Below are 17,415 nucleotides of genomic sequence, written 5' to 3'. Positions count from 1 at the left end.
CCCTAAGTTCAAGCCCCACACTAACAGTAAATGAATGAATGAATGATCAATATTTCAGCCAGACACCAGTGGCTCATGCCTGTAATCCTAATCTCTCAGGAGGCTGAGATCTAAGGATCACAGCCCCAAAGCCAGCCCAGACTGGAAAGTCCATGAGATTCTTATCTCCAGTTACCCACCAAAAAGCCAGAAGTTGATCTATGGCTCAACTGAAAGAGTGCTAGCCTTCAGCAATAAAGCTCAGGGACAGTGCCCAGGCCTTGAGTTCAAGGCCCAGAACAAAGAAAGAAATGAAGAAAGGAAGACAAAGAGAGGAAGACAAAGATAGGAGAAAAGAAAGAAAGGAAGGAAGGAAGGAAGGAAGGAAGGAAGGAGAGAGAAAGAGAAAGGCCTCATTTGATAATTTTGTGTGTGCGTGCATGTGTGCATGTGTGTGTGCGTGTGTGTGCGTGCGTGTGTGTGCGTGCGTGCGTGCGTGTGTGTGTGTGTGTGTGTGTGTGTGTGTGTGTGTGTGTGTGTGTGTACACGCAGGTCCTGGGGCTTAAATCCAGGGCCTGAGGACTGTCCTTGAAGAGTTTTGCTCAAGGCTTATGCTCTATCATTGTCTCTATAGCTCCACTTCCAGGTCTTTTGGTGATTAATTGGAGATATAAGAGTCTCATAGACTTTCTGCCTGGTTTGGCTTTGAACTACGATCCTCATATCTCAGCCCCCTGTGTAGCTAGGATTACAGACTTGAGCAACCAGGACCCAGCTTGATAATTTCATGAGAGAATTCTGTCCAATCACGTATTTATCTTTTATTTTATTCTGCTAGTTAGTCCATTGCCATCTTTTTATGTGATTGTTTACACTGGCCTCTTAATTTTGAATCCAGTGGCATTTTCCATCCTAGCATGTTCAGAGCTGTGGCCTCTGGGTCTCCTTTCACTGACAAGAGCCCTGTGATGAAATGGGTTACCTCCGAGGCCCCAGCACAGCCTCTTCTTGTGAAAACCCTTGGTCGTATGGGCAGTGCCACTTTTCCACATGATATGAATCATGTGTGGAGTCTCATGAGTTCTTTTGTCTGCACACAGAAGCAGTAAGACTGAAGCTAACCCAAGATCTCATTCAAAGTTGGAAGGATTTCCTGCTTAGGCCCTGAATCGTTGGTCTCATTTCTCCTTTACCAGCATCTGTTTTCGCTGGTTTCTAGACTAAGATCTGTGGCTCTCATCTTTCACCTTCTTCCTCACTTTTCTCCTCTCCTCTATTTTCCTTTACTCCAGGAAAACCAATCATAGAAGTGGCTTTTTTGTTTGTTTTTTGGTGGTAGAGAGGTTTGGAATCTAGGCCATGTACTTGCTAGGCATATGCTCTATATTTGAACCTCATCTCTAGCATATGTTTTACCTTGAACTAAAGGTCTAGGCACCATCCCTGAGCTGTTTTGTTCAAGGCTAGTGCCTTACCACTTGAGTCATGCCCCTACTTCTGGCTTTTTGGTGGTTAATTGCAGATGAGAGTTTCACTGCCTGGGCTGGCTTGAAACTGTAATCTTCAGATCTCAGCTTCTTGAGTAGCTAGAATTACAGACATGAACCACTGGTCCCTGGCTAGGTTATTACTTTTTAAGCAAGATCTCCCTCTCCTATCCAGGTGCATGTCTGGACCACAATCCATTTATTTTTAGGCTTTCCATCATTGCTGGGATGGCAAGCATGCACCACTATGTCTGATTTCCTTCTGTGTAGATGGAGTTCTGTGGAGTTTTCTGCCAAGGGTGTCCTAGAACCATGATCCAACCAATCTTTGTCTTCTGTGTAGCTTAGGATGACAGGTGTATGTATGTATGTTATTGCATCCAACTATTTGTTGATAAGGAGATCTCAAAAACTTTTCTTCCCAGGCTGGTCTAGAACCATGATCCTCCCCTTTTTAGTCTCCCAAGTAGCTAGGATTATGGGTGTGAGCCATGGGCACCTTTTACCATGGGTAAAAGAGCATTCTGGGTCATTAATTTTGTTTTCTGTATTATTAACACTGCTCTTTTTAATTTTAATAACTCATTTATTTTATGTAATAGTTGTGGTGACAATATTAATCAAATCTTTGTTACAAAGACCGTGCTAATTCTGGTTCTTCTTCACATTTATAAATTCCTCTCTTGCTATTAGTCTTCTGTCTTCATTAGAGAAAACAACTGTTGCTGGAGACCTAAATAGATCTGTCTACAGTCTGTAAAAATTTCGGAGTGCCTTTTGTTATTTTTTATTTGCTTAAGCATTTCACATCGTCAATTCATTTTTGAAATGAGAACACATTGGATAAGTTTATCTATAAATCAAAATAAAAAATCTTTGAACTATCCTACCCCCTGGTATTTAATTGTTTTTTTTTTTACAGTGAAAGTATGAGTTATACTGTGGGGGAGGGACATACAAAGCAACATAGAAATCATCTTATAAATATGATAGAAACAATTGCATGAAAGGAAAAAAAATTGAATACTTATCTTGGGGTTCATTCCCCTAACATCAACTTATCTGACCTTTTCTGCTTGACTCAGACATATACTAGTTATTGCAAATAAGGGAAACCATGGGACCTATGTTTCTTTGGGCCTGGCTTACTTCACTTAATATAATTTTGGGACACAGCAAAGGCAGTACTCAGAGGCAAGTTTATAGCTCTGATTTCCTACATCAACAAATTGGAGAGATCTGAAACCAACAATTTAATGAGACAGCTGAGCCTCCTTGAAAAAGAGCAGCAAGGGCTGGGAAGGTGGCTCAGTGGTAGAGCGCTTGCCTTGCATGCATGAGGCCCTGAGTTCGATTCCTCAGCACCACATAAGCAAAAAAAAGAAAAAAGAAAAAAGCCAGAAGTGGTGCTGTGGCTCAAGTGGTAGAGTGCTAGCCTTGAGCTAAAGAGCTGAGGAACAGCGCCCAGGCCCAGATTTTAGGCCCCATGACCGGACCCTCCCCCCCCAAAAATAAATAAAATTAAAAAAAGAAAAAGAGCAGCAAGATAAACCCCAATCCAGTAGATGGAAAGAAATAATTAAAATTAAATCAGAATTAAATGAATTAGAATCCAAAAAAAAATAGAAAGAATCAACAAAACAAAGAGTTGGTTTTTTTGAAAAAATTAACAAAATAGACAGACCCTTAGAAAATCTTATCAGAAAAATAAATAAATAAATAAATAAATAAATAAAATAAATAAAATAAAATAAATAAATAAAATAAAATAAATAAATAAACTCGAGATGAGAATGGAACCATCACCACGGAAACAGCCAAGATTCAGAACATTATAAGGGAATACTTCTCAAACCTTTATGCTAATAAGTTTGAGAACTTGGCAGAAATGGACCTTTTCCTAGCAAATATCGACATGTTGAAACTAAACCAAGATGAGTTAAGCCATCTTAACAGGCCCACATCAAGCACTGAAATAGGAACAGGAATAAGAGACCTCCTATCTAAGAAAAGCCCAGGACCAGATGGTTTCACTGCTCTTTTTTATTATGAGCATTTACAAAATCCATCTTATCCTTTTTTTTTTCAAGTCAGTGACTATCCCCCATATTATCCACAAATACTCTTTTTCTCATCAAACTCCAAGAGAAGGAATTCCTCTGAACTTTTTTTTTTTTGTCGGTCATGGGGCCTGAACTCTGGGCCTGGGCGCTGTCCCTCAGCTCTTCAGCTCAAGGCTAGTACTCTACCACTTGAGCCACAGCACCACTTCCAGCTTTTTCTGCTTATGTGGTGCTGAGGAATCGAACCCAGGGCCTCATGCATGCAAGGCAAGCACTCTACCACTGAGCCACCTGCCCACCCCTCTCTGAACTTTTAAAACAGAATTTTATTGTTATTATTAAGGTGTTCTACAGAGAGGTTACAATTTCCTAAGTCAGGTAATGCGTACATTTCTGTTGGGGCAATGTCACCCTTTCCTTTCCTTTTCCCAAGTTTCCCTCTCCCATCCCGGCCCACAGGTTGCATAGTTTATTTTCCACAGTGGCTCTGATCCTCTGAATGTTTATAACTTAGATACTTAAGATGAAACAGTTTCCTTGGCTTTTACACAAATATTCTTATCATGTATATAGAAAAATAACAACAAGGAAAAACTAAGGATTTCTGCTTAGAGAAGTACATCTTACTAATGCTGACGTTCTATTTAAAGACAGGTCCTCAGAGCATCGAGTACTTCCCATGTTGTGACCGTACTAGAGTAGTAGTGATTAATGTTATACTAACACGGTTTAAAGGCTATTAAGAAAAGAAGAAATGACAAGAAATTGCATTTATTGAAAAAGCCTAATGAAATGAGGAAGCAGAACTTCCTAGAAAGATAAGGAGATGTAATTGTACTATTTTTCTTGATGGGTGAGGTGGTCTCTCTCTCAGTTTGGATGTATATAAGTGGATCCTGAAGGAACAGGTGCACTGCCTACAGAGGATTCGCCCTTAGCCCTCACCGCTCTCGGGAGGCTGAGATTCAGAGGATTTTCATTTGAAATTAGCCAAGGTGGAAAAATGTGTGAGACTCTATCTGCAAAACAACTGGCTTAAAGCTGGGTTAGAGACATGACTCAAGTGGTAAGGTACAACTCAAGGGAGCCAGTGAGCAAGCAAAGCAATTGCCAGGCCCTGAGTTCAATCCCTGACAATGGTAAAACCAACAAAAAAGGTGAAAGAAGGGAAAAGAAGGACCAGCTCTACCGCTCATTTTTTCCAAGTGTTTTGTATTGTGTAAGGGGGCCTGAGGTGAAAGGAGCTCTATGTAACGCTCCAGCCAGGAGGAGTGGGTAGCTGTTGGACTGTTTGGGTGCTTCTAAGATGGTCTAGTGTGACCCGTGGCCTGATGTGCCAGGAGGGTGGCAGTGGTTCCGTGGAGGGCCTCTCCTTGCAGAAATGCTCATCTCTGCCCCAGGATGTGTCCTCATTCCTCCATTCTGAAAGTTCACTCAAAACTTCCATAAAGGAAAAATATCCATGTATCGTCCTTTAACGGCAGATTTCCTTTGAGCCAAGGCATTTTCCAAGAGATTTTCAAGTTCGAAATTCTTTAAATACTTGATGGTTGTTTAAAAGACATTTCCCTTTATAGCAGCACCATTCTGAGACATACCAAACCTTATTGTTGTGTTTGCTCTTAGTTATTAAAAGCAAGCTGAGCCGCTGCAGATCCCTGATTTCCAAGTGACCTTGTATGCCAGACTCTTCACCTACCATTGAACTCTTTGCTGACCACCTTTAAACCGGTTGTGTAGACACAAACACACTCAGTCCTGTCCTGTCTGGATTGGCCATTTCCACCACATACTACCATGGAACTAGGCCTGCTCCTTCTCATCTCCTAACTCTTCACATCCCTCAGAGCTTCACAGCCCTGCCCACCTCTCAGAGAATAGCTTCACTAGTGGGAGTTCCCTGGCCTGTGAGTGAACAAGAACATACTTTCACAGCCCTAGTAGTAGGCCTTTTTCTGATTCTTCGCATTCACTTATGACAGTGGAAGCAGCTGGCAAGGTCCCTCTGTCATTGCTCCTTGGATATGGTTTCCCCAGGTGCCCTAGGACCAGCAGGAGTTGCCGAACCTCTGTCCCTTCTGTATGTGCGTCCTGCCATACAGGTCAAAAGTTAGAGACACTGCAGGGCCTCCAACCCATTCCCACACAGGCCCAGTGTGTGACAGTGTGCTCAGTTGTGCTCAGACCCTATGGCATCGCTGCATTTGGAGCCTGTTTTGGTAACTCTTTTGCCTCTCATCTTATGTGGTCTGCAGAGATGGCTATGTGCGCAAGGGGCAGCTTATGATAGACACTCCCAAGGCAAGCAGGCCTGCTTCAAAAGGGCTTCATGTGGTACATCAGCTTGGCCAAGCAGAGGGAACTTCTCAGCTCTGGGAATGGCCCTTTACCCATTCAACATTTCAAGTGAAAGATGGCCTTGTGAGGCAACTTCACTTATGTACAGGCAATGAGAGGTTGGGGTAACCTCACAGAAATTCTTGTTTGTTTGTTTGTTTGTTTATTTCCAGCATCTGCTATAAATGTAGCTCCACATTAGGACCGAGTAAAATTCTAGCGTGCTGCCACCCAACCTCAGAGAGAGCACTGTGCGGGCAGTACTGCCTTCAGCCCAGTAGAATGTATCCCAGAGAGAAGAAATAGCCACCAGACTTGTAGTAGTTTGCTACAGCAACCATAAGAAGCGAGTTACACACGCTACTAGGCTGATTACTTAAAAAGAGCCTAGGCTTACCTAAACAATGGTCAGTGCTTCCTGGATCACCAGCATTTCTACACATCTTTAATTTACTTTAAACCTGGACTCTCATTAATATATTCTTATCTTTCAGCACTATGGGCTAATGAAGCTCAATGATTCAGAACATGCTCATTTTGAAGCAACATGGAAAAAAGCAAGGTCCAAGGTCCAAGGTCCAAGGTGCTATGGCAAATGTTGCCTGCTACCACAAGCAATCAAACATTTTCTGCTTTTAATTTGAATTAATCAATAACAATGTACATAGAGATATTTAGAACTCTTTTCAAGTTGAGATCCAATTGGAATAATCTCAAAAATTGCAGCACACAGATTTTGCTTTGAACTGTCCATAAACTCTTTGTACAGTTGTTCTGAAGTAGTGGTCACTTGCAATCTCACAACAGAAAGCCTGCTTACTGCTCTGTCCCCCCTTCCAACCTTCCATCTTCACCCCCTCTGTATGGGGTTGGGAGGTCATGAAATCATTTACGAAGGTCATTTTGGGCTTTGACATGATGTCTGCTTTGTTTTAATTTGAGTAATTTTTCCATATCTGTCACTTTTTGGTCCAGTTGGTGTATTCTGTCTTCTGTATCTGACACTCGACCTTCCATTTCATTCACTCTGTTGACAGTGGCTTCTATTGTGGTTTGCATGGAGGAAATGGATCCCTTTATGGATTCAATGTTGGTTCTCAGAGTACTGATCTCACCTCTCAATGAGGTATGCATTACCTCTAATTTGGCGTTTATCTCACTTCTTACTGAGGTTTGTGCAGCTTCTATTTTTGCATGCATCTCTTGTTTGATACCCTGTATCTCTTTGGATAGTTCATCCTTGTGCTCTTTCAATTTCTGATCAATTTCTCGCTTTATTTCTTGAGTCATTGCCTCCAGCAACCCTTGGAAGTAGCCTTTGTCTTCCATTCCTGCTTTGCTCCCACTGGGGCTCTCCCCTGTGTGGCTGCTGGCTTTTGAGGTGAGCTTGCTGTCCTGGGTGGTAGTAAACCTTGTGATTTTTCTCTGTGATTTTCGCATGGAGGTTCAGGAGACTGCTCTTCAATTTTGTTTTGGTGTGTCTGTCTTTGCTTGGTTGCTGATTCTGTATTGGTAGAGAGAGTCTGTGCCTGATCTGGGTTCTGTTGGGAGCCTATTTCCAGCTGCTATTCTGACTTACTTAGGATTCTCAGCTCTCTGCTGTAGATTGCTGGCAGTTCCCGCCTTTGGAAGGGTTGAGCAGCCTAGACTGCTTGTGTTTGCTCCTACGGGTGCTCTTGTGAAGAACAGATGCTCTGGATGCACTCTCCCAAATGCTGGAGTCTGCTATGGGCTCCTGATGTGTTTTTGTTTATTTGTTTTGGGCTGGTTGTGGGCTTGAACTCTAGGTTTGGGTGCTGTCCCTCAGCTTTTCAGCTCAAGGCTGGCACCCTACCGTTTGAGCCACAGCACCACTTCTGACCCTTTTTGCTTTTGTGATGCTGAGGAATCAGATGCAGGGCCTCATACATCCAAGACTATCACTCTATTGCTGAGCCGCCTTAACAGTCTGAGCTCCTGCTTACTATCAGGTGCTGGCAGCCTGTGTTGCCCAATTCCGGGTCTAGGGTATATGGGTGGAGTTTTGGTGGGGTTTGGGCTTCTCTTGTCCTGGGCCTCCAGGTCTTTTGTTGTCACAGGCGTGCTTCCCGGGGGAGTGTTGTTTCCTGGTTTTCTCCCCTCTGTTGAGGCGTATGCTCAGCTTTTTACTTCAATTGGGAGGAGTTGGTTGTGTTGTTCAGGCACCGGATCCCCGGGCCTGGTTCCGGCCCCAGCCTGGAGCGCGCTTGTTAGGCCTGTGCTGATGTGTATACCACCTAGGTTATGCAGCCTGGAGCGCACTCGTTAGGCCTGTGCTGATGTGTATACCACCTAGGTTATACAGCCTGGGGGACACAGTTCAAATTTCTTCTACTGTTGGTAGTCTTGACCCAGGGGCGCTGTTCCTGGCTTGGGCATTTAAGCTCCCTTCCAGGGGTGCTCTTGCTCTAGTCTGGGAACTGTTTGAGAGCTCCACCAGCCCGTGGAGCACACTCAGCTGGCGGAGCTCTCAAACAGTTCCCAGTTTTAGTGGGTCCTGTGGTCCGGGTGCTGGGGTAGGGAGTCTAGGTCAGGGTCTGGGGATTCCCTCCAGCTCTGGTCTCCCTTGAGGGATACACTTCCCCTGTGGGGTACTCACCCTGGAGCTGGTTGTTTCTGTGTGGTGTAGGTCGTCAGTTGTTGTTGCAATCCACGCTGGGTTGGGCGGTGGTGGCTCTGTGTGATTCTTTTCTGTCTCTGCCTCTGTCGAAGCTGTTGGGTCAAGAGTGTCCACGCTCAGGCAGCTTCTTCTCGGTACCTCTGGGGCCCAAGTGACCCCGCCGGGTTGTTGCGATCGTGATCGGGCGGGCGGGTGGTCTGCAGACAGGACCCTTTGTCGCGCCGAGCGGCTTTGGCGGGATGGAACCTCTCTGCTCGGGTGGAGAGTGCTGGATCGTTGCGATCGCGATCAGGCGGGCCGGGTGGTCTGCCGCAGGTCCTTTTGTCACTCTGCTGATGCCGAGCGGCTTTGGCAGGATGGAGCCTCTCTGCTCGGGTGGAGAGTGAGGGGTGGGGGTGGGATCCTCGTGGAGACTCCCGGCTGGTAGGTTTCTCTGTTCCTGGCGATCTGCTGTTCTGCAAACCAGTACCTGATGTTCTGAAAGTGGCCCCCTGTGTCTCTGCTGTTTCTCTGGGGCTCCCCCAGCCCCCGCCGGGCCGGCTGGCCGGCGGCTTGGCGCACTGCCGCGCAGCCAGTAAAGGTTGGGGGAGGGGTCTTCGCTTTTCTCTGTTTTGAAATTCTTTTCCTCTCTTTCTTTTTTTGTTATTCTCCGCCTCTGGTTTTTCTCTGAGTGTTCGTCTTTTTGTTGTTGTCGGTCTCTTGGGGAGATTAAGCGTTGGAACTCGAACTCTCTTTTTGGTTGGAGAGAGCTGTGGCGTTTCCCTACTGCCCCGTCGCCATCTTGGTCCCCCCTCTGTGCTTTGTTTTATCTTCAGCAAAATTCACAGTGTTGGAAAGTCAGTGATCAGCTTCCTGCAGCCTCTTTAGTTCTCACCTGTTGTTCTTCATGACTTCAGAGGCTTTTTATTTTTAAAACTTTTTCTGAGTATTTTCACCTGGTAGTTCTCTGGTGTCTTCAGAAACCTTCTAGTTTTCCAAGTACTAACCAGGCCCGACCCTGCTTAGCTTCCGAGATCAGACGAGATCCGGCGCGTTCACAGTGGTATGGCCGTAGACACCTTCTAGTTTTCAAGGTTTCATAAACATCACTGTGAGAGTATTGGTCAGGTGAGAGTATTGGTCAGGCTTTAGTACTTCAAGCTGTAAACACCTAGGTCTACTTAGGATAGGTTTTTGTCTCAATCCCTGTGAGGGGCTGGGAAGGTGGCTTAGTGGTAGAGTGCTTGTCTAGCATGCTTGAAGTCCTAGGTTCGATTCCTTAGTACCACATAAACAGAAAAATAACAGAAGTGGCTCAAATGGTAGAGGGCTAGTTTCTTTTGCTCACGGGCAGTGCCCAGGCTCAGACTTCAAGCTCCAGGACTTGGAAAAAAATCCCAGTGAGATGTTGCTTGCCCTTGCATTAAATATGTGCCAAAATTTGGGACAAAAATCAAGAACATTGTCATGCTTAGCCATTACTGCTTGCTTATTCATGACTCTAATCAAGATTTTTGTGTGGATTGAGCAGAGCAGATTCCGAGTGTTACACAAACAGGATGGGCTCCCCTCTCAGTGAGTGCAAACTTAGTAGATAAGAGAACAGGGCGATTTATTACTTCCGCAGTTGAGGGGGGTACGGGAGTTGGTGCAGAAGCAGTGCGATTTGTCTGGGTAGAGGGGCCAGCCTGCAAGCCAGCTCTCAGCAGACAGAGACTGGGAGGATTACAATGTGAGACCAACTCAGCCTAAAGGGGCTGGACAGACGATGTCTCAACCAGCAAACCAGAAGTGATGCAGAGCACTTGTAATATATACCTTGAGGGCGTAGTTAGGAAGTTATTGGAGTAACTCTGGCCCCAGACAAAACACCAAGCCTTACCTGACAAATAACTAAAGCAAAGAAGACTGAGACACGAATCAAGTGATAGAATGCCTGCCTAGCAATCCCAAGGCTCTGAGATAAATCTCCATAAATCACCAGATAAAGGAAATGAAAAGAAGGAAAGAAAGGAATAAAGAAAGGTACAGAGGAAGGGAAACAAGCAAGCAACTAAGCAAGTAAGCAAGAAAGAGCACTACCCTCCTTGAAGAGAGGAAGCCTGCCTTCCATCCTTCCTTCCTTCCTTCCTTCCTTCCTTCCTTCCTTCCTTCCTTCCTTCCTTCCTTCCTTCCTTCCCTCCACCCTCCTCTCCCCTGCACCTTGCCCTGCCCTCTCCTGCCGTGCCGTGCCCTGCCCTCCCCTTCCCTTTCCTTCTCTTCCCTTCCTCCCTCCCTCCCTCCCTTCCTTCCTTTCTCCCTCCCTCCCTCCCTCCCTCACTCCCTCCCTCCCTTCCTCCCTCCCTCCCTCCATCCCCCTCTCCCTTTCTCCTTTCCTCCCTTTCCTTTCTTTCTGTCTCTTGTGCTCTGTCTTTCTTTGTCTCTGTCACTCACTCTGTTTCACTGTGATTTAAAAGTATGACCTAACTATTGGTGATAGTGGGCTACTGAAGTCTTCATCTATCATTATGTAGAGATATGTATGTATATATTTAAGTCCAATATTATTTGTTTAGTAAAATTGGTTCATAGATGTTAAGATTTGTTGTATTTTCTTGATGTGTAGAGTTTCTTTTATTAATATGAAGTGATCATCTTTATCTCTTGTGATTAATTTTGATAAAAATATACTTTATCAGATATAAATATTTCTACTTTGACTTGCTTTCAGGGCTAATTTTCTGGGAAAATTTCTTTTTTATCCCAATTTTTCACCCTGAGGCAAGTTTGTTTTTGTTAGATTATATCTGTTTCTTGTAGACAGCAGATGGTTGTCTTTTGCCTTTTGTACTATCTCACCATTTAATGTCTTTTGATTGAAGACAGTAGTCCAATGGTATTTAAGTGTTAGGACTGAGAAGAATGTATTACTTCCTATCATTAGTTTGCATCTTTTCTTCCTGTGTTTATCTACTAATTTTGTGAGATATATTATCTTTACATTTTCATGTTCATGATGATCTTCTATGTGCAGAAGGTCTTTGAGTATCTTCTGTAGTATTGATTTCATGGTGATACATTGTTTTAGTTTTCAGTTATTGATTTGTTGTTGTTGGTGGTGGTCATGGGGCTTGAACTCAGGGCCTGGGCAATGTCAAGGCTAGTAGTGCTCCACCATTTTGAGCCACAGCGCCACTTCCAGTTTTCTGGTGGTTAATTGGAGATAAGAGTCTCATGGACTTTCCAGCTGGGGCTGGCTTCAAACCATGATCCTCAGATGTCAGCTTCCTGGGTAGCTAGGGTTACAAATGTGAGCCACTGATGCCTGGCTTGTCATTGACTTTATTTGCCCTTCAGTTATGAAGAAAGATTTATTGAGTAGAATATCTTGAGCTGGCAGTTGCTAACTTTCAGAAATTGAAATATATCATTACAAGCTCTCTTTTCCTTTAAGGTTTCTCTTGAGAAATCTGCTGTTACTCAGACTGCAAATGTATCTTCTTTCTCTCTTACAGCTTTGAGCATTATCTTTGTTGTTGTGCTAAACCATTAGTATGCTCTAAAAACTGGGAAAGGACATCATAAAAAGACATGTATCCAGGAAAAGCAAATACTTGGGAGAATGGCTTCTCATAGATAAGCATCTGTGCCAGGATATATTCTTTATCTCAAAAATAAACACTAGGTTGTTTGCTTTGTTGGTCTCAGGGCTTGGACTCGGAGCCTGGGCGCTGTCCCTGAGCTCCTCAGCTCAAGGCTAGTGCTCTACCACTTGAGCCACAGCACCACTTCTAATTTTCTGGTGGTTAATTGGAGATAAGAGTCTCACAGATGTTCCTGCCTGGACTGGCTTTGAACCATAATCCTAAAATCTCAGCCTCCTGAGTAGCTAGGATTACAGGCATGAGCCACCAGCGCCTGGCAAACGCGTTTTTAAAATATGTGGCAAGATGCTTTTTTTTTTTATGTGGGGCTTGAACTCAGGGCCTGGACACTGTTCCTGAGTTCTTTTTGCTCAAGGCTAGCACTCTACCACTTTGAGTCACTGAGCCACTTCCAGTTTTTGAGTGGTTAATTGGAAATAAAGTCTCTTGGAGACTTTTCTGCCCAGGCTGCCTTTGAACCACGATCCTCAGATCTCAGCCCCCTGAGAAGCTAGGATTACAAGTGTGAGCCACTGGCACCTGGCTAAGATGCATTTTTTTTAAATCTCTGTTTTAAGGCAGAGTGCATTTTTTCCTGAAGGGGATATCCAAACCTAATGGCCATATATTTAAAGCACAGGTCAGTCTGGAAGACCCTTCACCCATGAAGTAAAAGTACATCATCAAATGATTAAGGGCAAATACGAACACTTAGCTTTGCATGACTTTAAGACAGTCCCTGCCCTCCTCATATGTCAAAGAGCTCTGTGTTTCCCTTTGAGTACCCACTCTCTGACAGCGTATGTCTCTGCTTTTCTGCTTGCCCTCTTGCCTGCTTGCTTATTCACTAAAGCTCTACCAAGTGTTCTTACCATTGTGATCTTGTCCAGAAATTCAAGGACCCTAAGTGAAGAATCCTTCCTTTTTTCCTGTCAGTCCCCTACTTTTAAAGGGAAACTTCACAAACCCTTTTCTGCACCCAGTGACAAAATTACTACCATTGTCTGAATCAACGCTGTTTTGCAGATGAGGTAATATTTTCCAATAAAACCTTGATCACATTATTAGCTGTGGCCCCAGGGAGTGGAATGGCCTCTAGCCAGTGGGTAAGATGGTCTGCAATAGCTAAGAGACACTGGAGACATCCTGTCTTAGGCATTTATGTTCTGGTGCTCTCCCTTCCTGCTTTTCAGCTAGAAAACTGGCAGGATTTAAGATTTTACCTGTAATTAAGGTTGTCATCCTTTCCTAGAATCACTCACACACACACACACACACACACACACACACACGCATACACAGATCCTAGAGCCTGTTAACAATCTTCTGCCCTCTGCTTTAGAATGGCCCTGAGTTGGTGAATGGTGAATTTTTTTCAACTCTCCGCAGCCAGTAGAGCTATAGCTGTCACTGACTATATACATTTAGGCGATTCTCTGGTGAAGGGGTCAAGGATTTGGACAAATAGAGCACAGGATGCTGATGGCCCCCAGGTTTCTGGGTAAGCACTCCAAGGACAACGCTTTTGTGCAGTGTCTCCAAGGTGCGCTAATTGAATCTGGATATCTGGGATTTGAAGGCCACCTCTGTTTCCCTCTTTACCTCACACCGGAGGCTCAGTACATCTCTCATCCCAGGTAGCCAGTGAATTCATAGTAGCATACATTTTGTTTTTATGAACGTATAGCCTAATTCTCAATTTTTTCATAAATAAATTTCTTCCAAATAGATTATTGCCCATTCCAGGAATCAAAAGAAACTGTAGGTTTGTCTTTTGGGTTTGAAACCAGACATCTGTTTCCTGTAATGTCTGGACAGAGAAAACTTCATCCTTTGCTCCTGAGCCTAAGAGTTGCTCAGGGGAGTGAGCTTTAATCCTTGGGCAGACAGGGAAATGAACCCTAAGATATGTATTCAAATGTTTTTTTTTCTTGCGATTGTTTCTTTTTTTGGGGGGGGGGAGGGTCTGGTTATGGGGCCTGAACTCTGGGCCTGGGCACTGTCCCTCAGCTCTTCAGCTCAAGGCTAGCGCTCTACCACTTGAGCCACAGCGCCACTTCCGGCTTTTTTCTTTTTGCTTATGTGGTGCTGGGGAATCGAACCCAGGGCCTCAGACATGCAAGGCAAGCGCTCTACCACTGAGCCACCTTCCCAGCCCTCATGCGATTGTTTCTAACACATTTATAAGATGATTTCTTTGTTGCTTTGTATGTCCCTCCCCCACGGTATAACCCTTGTTTTTACTGTATTTGATGTTGGTATAATTTGTGGAGGGGAAGGGGTAAAACAAATCGTTTAAATAGGGATACAGGTGGACCCATTGCAACAATGAGATGTACAAAGTCGTTATGTCGAAAACGAACTTTACAACTTTGGTGCGGGGGGGGGGCATGGTTGGATGGGGGGAGCAGGGTGGGGGAGGATGGGAAGGGATGGGAAGGGGAAACAAAGGAGGAGGCTACAATGCTTGATAAAAAATGTACTCATTATCTTGCCCATGTAATTGTAACCCCTCTGTACAGTATTTTCACACACAAAAAAGAATAGGGGCTGGGAAGGTGGCTCAGTGGTAGAGTGCTTGCCTTACATGTCTGAGGCCCTGGATTTGATTCTCCAGCATCACATAAGCAAAAAGAAAAAAGCCAGAAGTGGTGCTGTGGCTCAAGTGGTAGAGTGCTAGCCTTGAGCTGAAGAGCTGAGGGACAGCGCCCAGGCCCAGAGTTCAGGCCCCATGACCGGACCCTCCCCCCCCCAAAAAAAAGAATAAAAAAAATCCTTGGGCAGAAAGCAGAGGGAATATCTAGATGCTTCTGACTCAATTTAAAAGGCAACAGTTTCTCACACTGTGGCCCCACCTCTAAATGTATCAAGGCTCTGGATGGGACTTTTCTGAGTAAAAGAGCCCCTCCATTCTTTATCGAAGATTGGAAGGGGGACAGTATCCCTGCATTCTCTCCCCTACTTTGAGCACTCCCTTTTGAAATGTCCTAGCTTGCCACATTTGAAACATTATTTTTTTCTTGGTCCTCTTTATCCGATTCCCCATTGTTTCAAGCCTTTGGGGCAGGGGCGGATGGATGGAGGACCAACAAGTTACTGGTTTAGTTTCTCCTTACAGCATGATTTTTGTTTCCCACTTTTTTTCTCTCCTCACATATACTTTTTGTACCTCCCTCAATAGCTCCTTTAATGATCTATTCTGCAAATATTCTGATTTTTGCAACTTCTTGGCTATATCTGGCCAGCTATCTGACAAGCTGAAGTCCTAACATTCCTTATCCTAGGACATCTTCTAGGTCTAACCTTGAATATTTTCTTACCTGTAAAGGGAGAGTTGTTAATGTCCCAGTGGCACTGCAATATTCCTTTTGCAGTCTGTTTAGTGAGGGATAAAGGGGAGCATTGCTTGCAGATTTTTCATAGAATTTTTAAGGAACTAAGAATGATTATTTTTTTGGTGTCCCTTGGGAAGGGATGGGATGTGCTCATGGGGCCCCGAGCACTTGGGGAGGGAACCTAATGTTCAGTTTTTTCAACAGCATGTATTAATTTGGATTATCAACATTTCAAGTACTCAGGAATCTTGTGTAACAAAGTATGACCAATATTTCTAGTTGTTTTTTGGTGTGGTCCCATAGTGTACATTCAATTTGTTCATGTCAAATTACTCATGCCTAGTTCCCAAAAAGATATTACTTCATTTTTCCTTTTATCCAGGTAATACTTGCTCATATATTTATGTAAATCGTTTATTACAGTTTCTAGAATTGTAAGTCAGTTTAACGTGCATTTTATTTTCTTCACGCTTCTTGGTTACTGCAGGAAATAACACTCTTTATAGATCTCTTCATCTGATTATCATTATCAATTTTGAGTTCTATCTTTTCTATTTTGTGTGTATGTATGTGTTTGTATGTGTGTGTCTGTGTCTGTGTGTCTGTGTGTATCTGTGTGTGAGTACTGCGGCTTGAACTCAGGCCCTGGTACTGTCCCTTAGCTTTTATTGCTTAAGACTGATCCTGTACCACTTGAGTCACAGCTACACTTCTGCCTTTTTGCTGGTTGATTGGTGATAAGTTTTACAAATGTTTCTGCTCAGACTGGTTTCAAAGATATTCACAGCCAGCCAGGTGCCCATGGCTCACATCTGTAATCCTAGTTACTCAGGAGGCTGAGATCTGAGGATCATGGTTGGAAGCAAGCCCGGGAAGGAAAGTTCCTAAGACTCTTATCTCCAGTTAATCACAGAAAAAGCAGAAGGTGGAGCTGTGGCTCAAGTGGTAGAATGCTAGTCTTGAGCAAAAGGAGCTCAGGGATGGTGTTTAGGACAAGTTCAAGCCCACGAACCAGAAAAAACAACAACAAAGATCCTCACATCTCAGCCTCCTGAGTAGCTAGGGTAACAGGCGTGGTGTCCCAGCTGCTGGCTCACCTCTCTATTTTTTTATTTTTCCTTATTTGTGGCTTGGGGGTTTTCTCTCAAGACCTTGTGCATGCCAGGCAAACACTTTACCACTTATGCTCCTAGCAATTTTGCTTTTATTTTGATTTTGTGATAAGGTTTTCTTGCTACCTTTCCTTGTTAGCTTGCAACACCAGGTCCTCTTACTATACTTCTGTAGTACTGTGGATTATAAGGGTGAGCTACCAGGTCTGGTTCCATCTATGTACCTTTAACTTAAAAAATTGTGAGAATTTTTTTGAAAATATTTTTCAAAAACCTCATTAGTTGGAGGGGGTAACAGTGCTCAATAGGAAGTGTACTCATTACCTTACTCAGGTAACTGTAACCCTCTGTATAGTATCTTTACAATAAAAAAAAAACCTTATTAGTGCTATTGCCAAAGTCCCCTGGTCATGCCATGTCACATGTTCACAGGGGTTAGAACACTTCTGTGAGTTCATCTGTCTGAACCCACAAACAGGAAGCTGAAAGATAATGCCAGGACTCACTCAAAACTGGAAGGTTTTCCTATTAAGTTACTTAATAGTTGGATCTCATTTTTAATTTAGGTGCCACTGTCCTCCATGTTTTCTCTTCTCCAGGATCTGGGTTTGACAGTTTATCCTTTATTTTTATCTTTCTAATTTCTTCTGATTTTGCTTTGAATTCTGGGAAGAATAGCTCAGTGATTGCCTATTTTGTTTCCTTTAATTTTTTATTGTTATTATAATGGTGATGTACAAAAGAGTTACAGTTCCATAAGTCAGATGAAGAGTGCATTTCTTTTGGGGCAATGCCACCTTTTCCCTTGCTCTCTTCCAGTATTTCCTTCCCATTCCTACCCATACATAGTCTAGTTCATTTT

The 17,415-nt window shown here is 43.8% G+C and overlaps 1 protein-coding gene across 4 annotated transcripts in view; it reads left to right on the top strand.

The window, feature by feature from the left end:
• LOC138820744 (UDP-glucuronosyltransferase 1-6-like) overlaps positions 1-17,415 on the top strand; it is a 144,078-nt gene that overhangs the window by 104,321 nt on the left and 22,342 nt on the right. The window lies entirely within an intron of this gene.

Source organism: Dipodomys merriami, unplaced genomic scaffold (genome assembly GCF_024711535.1).
Source record: "Dipodomys merriami isolate MVZ:Mamm:240054 unplaced genomic scaffold, mDipMer1.0.p SCAF_1, whole genome shotgun sequence".
Lineage (NCBI taxonomy): Eukaryota > Metazoa > Chordata > Mammalia > Rodentia > Heteromyidae > Dipodomys > Dipodomys merriami.
Note: the sequence above shows the minus strand (reverse complement) of the source record. Positions and strands in the feature narration are given on the sequence as shown.